This window comes from Xyrauchen texanus, chromosome 43 (genome assembly GCF_025860055.1).
Source record: "Xyrauchen texanus isolate HMW12.3.18 chromosome 43, RBS_HiC_50CHRs, whole genome shotgun sequence".
In the NCBI taxonomy this organism is placed as follows: Eukaryota; Metazoa; Chordata; class Actinopteri; order Cypriniformes; family Catostomidae; genus Xyrauchen; species Xyrauchen texanus.
Window position 1 is genome coordinate 32639097 of NC_068318.1, and position 12500 is coordinate 32651596.

The 12500-nt window shown below is 40.4% G+C and overlaps 1 long non-coding RNA gene across 1 annotated transcript in view; it reads left to right on the forward strand.

Moving 5' to 3' along the window:
* LOC127635612 (uncharacterized) overlaps nt 1–9184 on the forward strand; it is a 185274-nt gene extending 176090 nt beyond the window's left edge. The window contains exon 3 of the long non-coding RNA XR_007969506.1: nt 9066–9184. This is a non-coding gene — a long non-coding RNA (uncharacterized LOC127635612). The remainder of the gene's footprint in view (nt 1–9065) is intronic.
* The last annotated feature ends 3316 nt before the right edge of the window (nt 9185–12500 follow it).

A 12500-nucleotide genomic window follows, 5' to 3' on the forward strand; every position in this document is an offset into this window, starting at 1 on the left:
ATATGAGCCGTCGCGTTATGCAGAACGAACCACAAAACGGTGCCACGATACGCAGAAATCCAAAACAGCTGCGTTTGAGTGCATCACGTGATATATGGCGTCTACCAAGACTAGTGAATACAAAAAACAAGCCTTGCACAAATATATATGACTATATATAGCATGATTATACAGAACATATGCCATAGAATAACCACTATATTCAATTCATAAATCATTCATGTTTGAATGTAACAAGTGCTTTATTCTGTGAACAACACCGACCCATTCAACACTCGTCCGTATTCAGTCACACACGCGTCCTCTGCCACCTCTTCTTGAAGCCCGTAAACAACATAAATGATGCGTCGTGTTGAAACATCATAAAAGAGATTTATTGAATGACACATTCATGCATCAGCCGTCTCATTTGATACATTGTATTTAATTAGTTTGCTGATGCAGAAACGTTTGCCGTGATGAAAAGGTAAAGCAACGCTTGCACGCTCCATAAATAACCGCATAACGACAGGAGTTTAATGATCAATTAGATTAAAAGGGTCTGAGAAACAATAGTGAGACGTGGCGCATTGTAGACGTGTCACTCACAGGTGCCTTAAGAGGCATTGATGGAAACCAAACGGATTCATTAGTTCCATCAAAACGAGACTTCTCAACCGCTCTGACCGCTGCGAACTCCGTCTGACGTGAGTGAATGTGGGCCTGAATCAGGACACACTCACAACTGACGTGGAGCTCAGCTTACAGACGGAAACACGTGTCCAGTAACATGTGCATTTACATGTATGCAACACCTGCTGCCGCATTCACACTGCAGCTGAATCCAGTGTCACTCCACTTCTTGATTGTAAATGACCTGAAATGAGTCGTTAGTAATTCCAGATTTACTTCTTGTACTAACCTACATAATTCGGTAACAAAAAAACCCGCCTCTGGTCTTCATTGGCTGCTCGCGAACAGTTTTGACCCGCCCTCAAGCACTACACTATGCGGTAGACCAATCACAACAGACTGGGACATCTGACCAATCAGAGCAGAGTATGCTCTCTGAAAGGAGGAGTTTAGAATGAATGATTTAGAACGGACCAATCAGAGCAGAGTATGTTCTCAGAAAGGAGGAATGCTTTAGAACGGACCAATCAGAGCAGAGTATGCTCTCTGAAAGGAGGAGTTTAGAATGAATGCTTTAGAACGGACCAATCAGAGCAGAGTATGCTCTCTGAAAGGCGGAGTTTAGAATGAATGCTTTAGAATGGACCAATCAGAGCAGAGTATGCTCTCTGAAAGGCGGAGTTTAGAATGAAAGCTTTAGAATGGATCATTGAACGAGACGTTTCTGACACTGAGGAAAAAGGTAACGCTGCAATTTAAATTATGAGCAAATTGAAGTGTTTTTTGATCTTGGATGCATTTAAATCTATTGTATGAGACCTTTAAAACTAAATCAGACACGTTAACCATAATAAGTGCTTTTTAAAAAACTTCATTAGAGGCAAAATTGTTTGGTGTGGTGGAAATGATGCCACAACTGTGAGACAGTCTTGACCTGGGACGACCGGGCCAAAGGGGCCAGTGCACCTTTTATTCGTTATACGAATAAAACGGCTCATTATGACTTTATAAACACTCACACACTGCTGTTATGATATCAAAACACTTTTACTCTAGCGCATCATTGACATACATCATGCGGGGGTCTCTCCGGCCCCGCCTGCCGGCAGGTCATCCCCACCTCTTCGGACCTGGAGGGTGACAAGGGGAGGAAAATACAACAACAAAAAAACTAGAGGAAAAGACCTCGGAGCCACGGAGCGACAGTGGGAGAGAGAAAGAAAAACAACTTACACGCCAGTTCTCCGATATGCCGTAGCTTGGTCCTCGGTCACTCCTTCACCCTCTAGTGAACGACAGCCGCGCCTCCCTGGTGGATCGGAGGCAGTCCTCCAGCCCCTGGTGGACAGAACGACTTCGCCCCTGGAAGGGGTTTTCCTGCTCCAGGTGGTCGGCCAGGAGCCCCTCCGCACTCACGATCAGCGTTCCTCTCTTGACCCCACTGCGTTTTAGGGACCGGTAGGGGTCTCTTCTGCCTCCAGCGGTTGGCTAGGAGCCCCTCGTCCCCTCACAGTCGGCAGCCGTTCCTCTGCTCTCAGGTGGCCGGCCAGTAGCTCCGTTCCCTGGCGGATTTGCCGCGGCTGCTCTGTTGGGGTGGACGGTATTGGCGAGGACTCTACTATGGCGCATCCCTCCTCCTAACCGGCTTAACAAAATAAATCCTATTTAATGGTTAACTCATATACATACAGGGCAGCTACCCGTAACTCTCTCTCTCCCGAACTGCCGCCACCGGTCGCCTTTATCCCTCTTGAGGGCTTGAATAGCCTGATTAGGGATCGGGTGTGCAGCGTCACGACCAGGCCCCGCCCTCCGCCCTGCCACATCAACTTAAAACCTTGTCTGTTTACGGCACCATTTCACTCGCTTTTAGCGCCCCCCGCTGGACATTACACTGGAAATCTGCAGCGAAATGTGAAATTAATTTTTTTTGTGTATGAGATCAGGCTGGAAGAAACACTATATTCTATATTCTGTACACACAGTACAATAGTTTAGTGGATTCTCTCATCCGTCGCATTTAAATGTGAAAGTCACTGCCGAAACTTTCCAGTGTGTACGACGCCAAAGACAACCTTTAATGGAAAATTGCTGTGTGGGGAATAAAGCAGAACACATAATTCCTCAGCACCACAGAGGACAAAGTTTTACCAAGTTATGCTTTCAAAGACAATGTCAAAGATACAATGAAACTAGAAACTAAAACTCACCCAAGTCCATTAATGTTCTAGTCTGATAAGGCTGCACCGCTCTCGTAATACACCTGAAGCCAATAAATATGGCACTAACACAGTGTAGCAGTCAGAGGTCACATTTGTGCTGTCTGGTACTGAGTAGATGCCCATCTGTAGACCGTTAGGGGGGTAAACTCTCACCCAAAATCCTTGTGCCTCTGCATGTTCCTGCCAATAGATCACTCGCTCCCTCCTGAGCGCAGTCAACACCTTCTACTAATCAAGCGTCCGTCTGGACCCATACAAGAAGTGCACTATTGACTGGACCAGCCTCCAAAAATTTCCACGAAGGACAGAATGTGGCCCGCGTCAGGTTCCAACGAAGCAGACAAAAGTTGCTGAGACACGCCGCACCAACAGGAGGCATCTGGGCCGATCCTGAGGGTGTAACTCAGCGGGGAACGTGGCTCTGATTTGAGAGATTGTGCTTATTCAAGCACATCCGCGCAGACAAAGCTCGAGTCGAGATGCAGTATGAGTGCAACGAAAAAATAGATTTTTCTTCTGGAACCAGACGGATTATATTCTATAAATCACCTCGTCCGGATTGAACCCCTTCAGAGCAGATTTAAACCTTGTTTTTATCATAATACATCTTATTTTTCATCATTTAGTTTCATAGTTAAAGTATAATTGATACTTTTGTTCAAAACGTTATATTTAAAACATTAATCTCATATTATGTATGCAACTGTAAATGTATTTATGCCTGCTCTGAGCAGCATCAAACAGTCTGTGTAAATGCATCTAAATGTCAGTCTAAATGCCACTTCTGTGCCACCTTGGCAGTGTAAAGATGGCTCATGATACATTACAGCAACAATAAAAATACAGTTCTGGATTACAGAGGCCATTTACACCTGATTTATGTGATAACAACAAACAAAAAATTATATATATATATATATATATACAAAAGATATATATTTTTTAGTATTTTAATAATAAAAATATAAAAATAATTACATTTTATATTTTAAATGCTGTATATATATATATATATATATATATATATATATATATATATATATATATATTATTTGAAATGTATGTGTGTGTGTGTGTGTGTGTGTGTGTGTGTGTGTATATATATACACACTGTATATAATGTATAATTTTTTAATAATATAAATAAAAATATTTTATATATATTTAAATATCTTATTTTAAATATACATATATATATATATATATATATATATATATATATATATATATATATATATATATATTATTTTTAATATATATAATCGTTGTATGTGTGTGTAAACATTTTTAAATATATATAGAAAATATTTTTTTATTGATATATATATATATATATATATATATATATATATATATATAAATATTGTATGTGTGTAAATTTGTTTTGAATATATATATATATATATATATATATATATATATATATATATATATATATATATATATAGACACAATAAAAAACTTTTTTACATTTGATAAACTCACAATAAACATAATTAATAAAAAATAAAATAAAACATTATACAAATTATAAAAAAGTCTGACACTTTGTCAGGTATTTATATGTTCTGGATATATAATTGCATAGCATTCGTTTCAGACACATGTATTTTCTTGGCTTGACCAGCACAAGCTCCAGAATGTAAAGACCAAAATCTGAATTACACACAAAAAACTGCATCTTCTAATCATAATACTTAATCAGTCGTGCTAATCAGGAGGAGAACTCATTTACCACATGAAAGGAAAAGAACAGAGAACCGCAGAAGTCATTACAGTCGCCGGGTGTCCGCTGAGGATACAGCATCAGTACAGAAACAGGAAACAATCCACGGAGGACCGGGATGGGGAAAGTTAATTACACAGGTAAGCCTGAGGGTTCATGTAAAATGCCTCCGCAGATGACCGCGAGCTACACGACTCTGCTTACCCACACAGAAAATACCATTGCCTTTTGAATTTCACCCCAAACGTTCATATTCTTGCTCCAGGACGCAGTCACCCAGAATGCATTAGAATAGGTGCATGTTTTTCAATTGTGGGCGGAGAGAGAGAGAGAGAGAGAGGGCGGGACTTGAGGACACATGACAGGATTGAAACACGTGTCATTTGGAGGCGCACAGTGACATTTGATGTGTTCAAATTCAGCAGATGTCATTCCACAAATGATTTGAATTTATTTTACCTTGAGTGGCATTTCCTGACGTTAATGACTAGCGGTGTCCAGGGTCAAATGAAACGGCACACACTTAAATCGAATGACCAGAATGGATGGGAAATAGTTTGGTGGGGAAACTACAACAGTATGGAGCGTCGTCAGGGGAGACGGCGTATTTAATTTGACACAAATATTTCACAAATGTCGACTTCATATTTTTTCGTTGAACTCAAACGCATAAACTCTACGTCGATACATCAATTGCTGCAAAAAACTGGTTTAGAAACACTTTTTGAAATGAAAATTGACATTAATGCAAAAATGTAGTGTCACATGACAGAATTTGCCCCAATCATTAACTTGTGTAACCATGACAACTAGGGATGCACCGAAATTAAAATTCTGGGCCCAAACCGAAACTCCAGGATGCACTTGGCCGAAAACCGAAATTGACTTTTTTTTTTTTTTTTACCTATTTAAAATATATATATATATATATTTTGTGTATAACTGTATTAATATTATACTTTTTCATTAATTTCATGAATTTAATGAATCTGAATTGAAAAACTACAAACCAATAAAATAATCACCCTTTTATTGAAAGTAACACACCAAAATTGGACAGAAAATATATTAAAACAATATTAAATATTATTCTTCATTCAGTTCTGTAACAATCTAATTTTACAGATTTTATTAACAATTATCCAAATAATGTAAAGTTTTAGAAAACTATTATATGCAAAACAACAGTCAAATAATGAACTTAGCTAGCATCTTTCAAAAAGTTTAAATATGCAAGTCATTTTAATTAAATCTATTCTGTTTATGTAAACGAATGTCTACTTTAAGTGAAATTATTGCATATAGCAAAGGAAAGCGGTCTTTGTTTATGCGACCGTAGTCAAGGGGATTGTCGCTTCTGGCAATGGGTAGTTCAGCTAGATACGTCTCAAGTTGTGGTGTAGCTGCGCTAGTTGTGACACTGCTGTGGATCGGGCGCTTTCCTGAAGAATCTCTTGCTGTGTATTGAATTGGATGTCGTGTTTTTAGGTGGTGTATCAAACCTGTCGTGGAAAAGTTCTTCGGCACCGTACCCCCCCGTTGACATGATCGGCCTTTGTTGGGCAGCGCTGTGATAAGGGCTAGATCGTTTCAGAGTGAAATCTGAGCACTGAGGGGCGGGGCGAGGAGGTATATATTTTCGGCTCATATTTTCGGCCTTTTTTCTCTTTCGGCCAAAAACCAAAAGTGCCTTTTTCGGCCGAAAATTTCGGTGCATCCCTGATGACGACAGTATTGAAAGTTAATTTGTTGGATGTGATTATGGATTGATCCGATCCGCAATCGTGACACTTCCAGGAGTGCAACACAAATATCTCGTATCATGCACCGGTCATCAACAAGTACAAGGAGAACAAATGAATGAACACTGTTTCAGATTAATCGAATCATCCGTTTATTTATTAAAGTTGCTTTTACACGCCGTTCAAAATAATAGACGGCAGTCACTTAATTAGCCGATAATAAAAAAAAACAATTTCTGTGCACAAAGATGTTTAAAATTTTAAATAAATACACAATACTGGAGAAAAGCGTCATTGTGCTTTTTTGGAACACTAACATATAACCCAATCCTATAAAAGTAGCCTATCGTTTAGATTACTTTTGAAAAAATTCCCTGTATTAAATTAAATAATCGTATCATGTATGTAACACGGATATTACACGCATCAATGTTTCTTTAATATCTGTCACACATCATAAACACATCCATGATGATCCTGATACTGAGACCGAAAGTTTCAGTCGGCAGGTTGCAGCTTAAACATGGTCATGACGATCCGATTTCGGGTCGTAACCGATGGCAACCAGCGATAGACGCAGCATCAGGACCGATATTACAGTCCCATCAGAAACTGCTCCATTTTAATTGCTTTTATTTGTTCATTAAAGTGACAGTAAAGTGACTAATTTCACTGTCTCAATAATCTCCATTTGACCCAAAACTTCAGAGGAAAACATTAGTGACCTCTGGGAGGTGAATTAGCGATAAACACATTTCTGAATGGAAACGGCTTCAGGGCAGATTTCTGTTGCGCTAAACCAGAACTTATACCACAAAGTGTTTTTTTAGGCATGACATCATCAAGCACACCATTATTATCCATAAAAGTCCATTTGAATGACGGCAAATTTCGCAAAAAAACTAAATTTCAAATAAATCGATAACAAAATAGCATGAAAAGTGGATGTAAACTAGGCTATTGCTGTTAGCTCAGCAGACACAAGATCATTAGCTGCGCGGTGACACCATCATCATACAGACACTTCCAGACTCGTTCCTGCAAGATCATCAGATGCAGTGAACTCTGACCCGCGCCGTCGCGTCCACTCAACAGGGAGTCTGAGAGGGAAATCTGTCATACCTGACTCGTCTATTAGAGCGACACAATGACGGCCAATGAAAATACATCAGCCCTGGCGCTCAAAGCCTGAACAAGCTCCTAATGACCTCATGATGCTCAGTCAACTTCTCACAGCTTTAAGTGTCATTCCAGCCAACTCAGAAACATCCGACATCAATCTGAGACTGTAAGATACACACTTAAGCTCATGCTCCACTCTTCACCCCCAAACCCAACATAACAGAAACTCTTCTGAATGCCAACATAACAAAACGTTAAACGCTAACATGCCTCCTGCTGTGACCTCACGTTGCAAAAACACATAAAATAACACTTAATATTAACGTTTACTGTCTCTATCGTGTCCCATGCAAAGCCTGATGTGAGCGCGAAATCCCCGGCCCAATTTGAGTTTACCAAACAACAAGTGAAGTTCATTAAACTCAAAACAATAAAACCGTTCAGGTTACTTAACAGGTGTCAGTTTCGTGAACTCAGTCATCAAGATTCATTAATTGGGTTCCCTACTCAATACAATTAATTACTTTGAACATTGGGGTCTACGCAGGGATGGATTACCGACCGGGCCAATGGGGCCAGTGCCCAGGGGTCCTTGATTACCAGGCATGGCTGGACTGGTAATCTGGTATAACTGGCATTTTCCGGGTGGGCCAACGCACTTTGGGGCTGATCAAGGGCGGGCTGGCCATTGGGAGAAACGGGCCGAATGGGCCGCCACGTTATGCAGAACAGACCACAAAATAACGGTGCAGCCATATGCAGAAAAGGACAGCGACGACCCCCCACCCTCAACCGCCCTTGACTCCCTGGGGGGGGCCCTTGGGACCCTTGACTGCCCGGTAGGTGCTCTTGACTGCCCGGGGGGGCTCTTGACTGCCCGATAGGGGACCTTGACTGCCCGGGGGGGTCCTTGACTGCCCGGTAGGTGCTCTTGACTGCCTGGAGGGGCCCTAGACTGCCTGATAGGGGCCCTTGACTGCCCGGGGAGGCCCCGGGCTTTACAGTTGCACGACCCAGTTTGGCGATCCCCTCGCTCGAAAAACCCTCATCAATTAAAACGAACGTTTGGCCATGAAAACAAAAACAACCACGGTCAACAACTTGGGGGGCCCTTGGAGATAATTGACCCTGGGGCCTTTGCAAGTCATAATCTGTCCCTGGGTCTACAGCGTAAATAGTTTCTTATTTTTTAAGCATAAATTGTGTTTTATTGATCTGAAAACAAAATTTAATGTCTCATGTAGGGCCCTATGATTTACACCATGTGGACGAAATCAAAGAATTGAATTAAGCGTATAATGTGGAATTTCAAAGAATTTGACAAATTTAGGATGAAATGAATTCATCGTATAAAGTCTATTTTGATGATTGAAGTCGGCAGATGAAGAATGAAAGTTTTTTAAAGAAGAATTAAAGGTGTGGAGTGTCTGTGTATCTCAGCGAGCATTGATGCTGACTGTCACACCTGGAGTCGTGAGTTTGAATCCAGGGTGTGGTGAGTGACTCCAGTCAGGTCTCCTTAGCAACCAAATTGGCCTGGTTGCTAGGGAGGGTAGAGTCACATGGGGTAACCAAATTGGCCCGGTTGCTAGGGAGGGTAGAGTCACATGGGGTAACCAAATTGGCCCGGTTGCTAGGGAGGGTAGAGTCACATGGGGTAACCTCCTCGTGGTCGCTATAATGTGGTTCTCGCTCTCGGTGGGGCGTGTGGTGAGTTGTGCGTGGATGCTGCGGAGAATAGCGTGAAGCCTCCACATGCGCTACGTCTCCATGGTAACACGCTGTTACCAAGTCATGTGATAAGATGCGCGGATTGACGGTCTCAGACGCGGAGGCAACTGAGATTCATCCTCCACCACCCGGATTGAGGCGAGTCACTACGCCACCACGACGACTTAGAGCACATTGGGAATTGGGCGTTAAGAAAACTTTTTTAAAACTGTTTTTTTTTAAACAAAGAATTAAGGGAATCAGTAAATTATAAACTATTAATTGCTGCATTCTGATTAACATGTAATCATGTAATCCATACAAAAGTAACTATAATCTGATTACATGTATTTTAACATGTAATATACATGTAATTTGTAATCCAGCTCATGTAATCAGTCACTTCCCAGCACTGTGTATATAATATATATTTATATATAAAGTCCAATTATGATTCCAACTATTGTGACATTTTATTGCATCATGCTGACAGTATTTCATACTCACGATTCCTTCACCGTAGTGACTAGCGCCCATTTTCACCCTCACAGCAAATCGGTTCGTCCAATCAGAAAAACATTACAGTCCATTACATCACCATAGTGGGATGCACAAATCTGCACCCGGTGCTTGTTTGACTAAAGCTCACAGACACAATAGAAACACAAGATGAACTGTTAAAGAGAGTCAAAGCAACTAAGCGTCAAGAGCCACTTAACAAACTGAAGGTCACGTGACATTGATTTCAGCTCTGCTGTCAGATTTTGATGTGGTATCGACAGTTATTACATTTGACAGACGTGTCATTTTCGGGAGTTTTCAAAACTCACACACACACATACAATCACACACACAATCACACACACACACACACACATATACATACAATCTCACACATACACACACACACAATCACACACACACATATACATACAATCTCACACATACACACACACACAATCACACACGCACATACATACATACAATCGCACACACATACAATCACACACACACACACATACAATCTCACACATACACACACACACAGACAATCACACACACATACACACACATACACATACATACAATCACACACACACTTATACATACATACAATCGCACACACATACAATCACACAATCACACTCACACACACATACATACAATCGCACACACATACTATCACACACACACACACACACACATACTTACATACAATCACACACACATACACACACACATACAATCTCACACATACACACACATACAATCACACACCCACATACATACATACATACACACAATCACACACGCACATACAATCTCACACATACATACACATACAATCACACACGCACATACAATCTCACACATACATACACATACAATCACACACGCACATACATACATACACATACAATCACACACGCACACACATACAATCACACACGCACATACATACATACACATACAATCACACATGCACATACATACATACACATACAATCACACACGCACATACATACATACACATACAATCACACACGCACATACATACATACACATACAATCACACACGCACATACATACATACACATACAATCACACACACACACACATACATACACATACAATCACACACGCACACACATACAATCACACACGCACACACATACATACACATACAATCACACACGCACATACATACATACAATCACACACGCACATACATACATACACATACAATCACACACGCACATACATACATACACATACAATCACAGACGCACATACATACATACACATACAATCACACACGCACACACATACATACACATACAATCACACACACACACACATACATACACATACAATCACACACGCACACACATACATACACATACAATCACACACACACACACATACATACACATACAATCACACACGCACACACATACAATCACACACGCACACACATACATACACATACAATCACACACGCACATACATACATACAATCACACACGCACATACATACATACACATACAATCACACACGCACATACATACATACACATACAATCACACACACACACACATACATACACATACAATCACACACACACACACATACATACACATACAATCACACACGCACACACATACATACACATACAATCACACACGCACATACATACACATACAATCACACACACACACACATACATACACATACAATCACACACACACACACACATACATACACATACAATCACACACGCACACACATACATACACATACAATCACACACGCACATACATACATACAATCACACACGCACATACATACATACACATACAATCACACACGCACATACATACATACAATCACTCACGCACATACATACATACACATACAATCACACACGCACATACATACATACACATACAATCACACACACACACACATACATACACATACAATCACACACGCACATACATACATACACATACAATCACACACGCACATACATACATACACATACAATCACACACACACACACACATACATACACATACAATCACACACGCACACACATACATACACATACAATCACACACGCACATACATACATACAATCACACACGCACATACATACATACACATACAATCACACACGCACATACATACATACAATCACACACGCACATACATACATACACATACAATCACACATGCACATACATACAATCACACACGCACATACATACATACACATACAATCACACACGCACATACATACATACACATATAATCACACACGCACATACATACATACACATACAATCACACACGCACATACATACATACACATACAATCACACACGCACATACATACATACACATACAATCACACACGCACACACATACAATCACACACGCACATACATACAATCACACACGCACACACATACAATCACACACGCACATACAAACAATCACACACGCACACACATACAATCACACACGCACATACATACATACACATACAATCACACATGCACACACATACAATCACACACGCACATACATACATACACATACAATCACACACGCACATACATACATACACATATAATCACACACGCACATACATACATACACATACAATCACACACGCACATACATACATACACATACAATCACACACGCACATACATACATACAATCACACACGCACATACATACATACACATACAATCACACACGCACATACATACATATATACACATACAATCACACACGCACATACATACATACACATACAATCACACACGCACATACAATCACACACGCACATACAT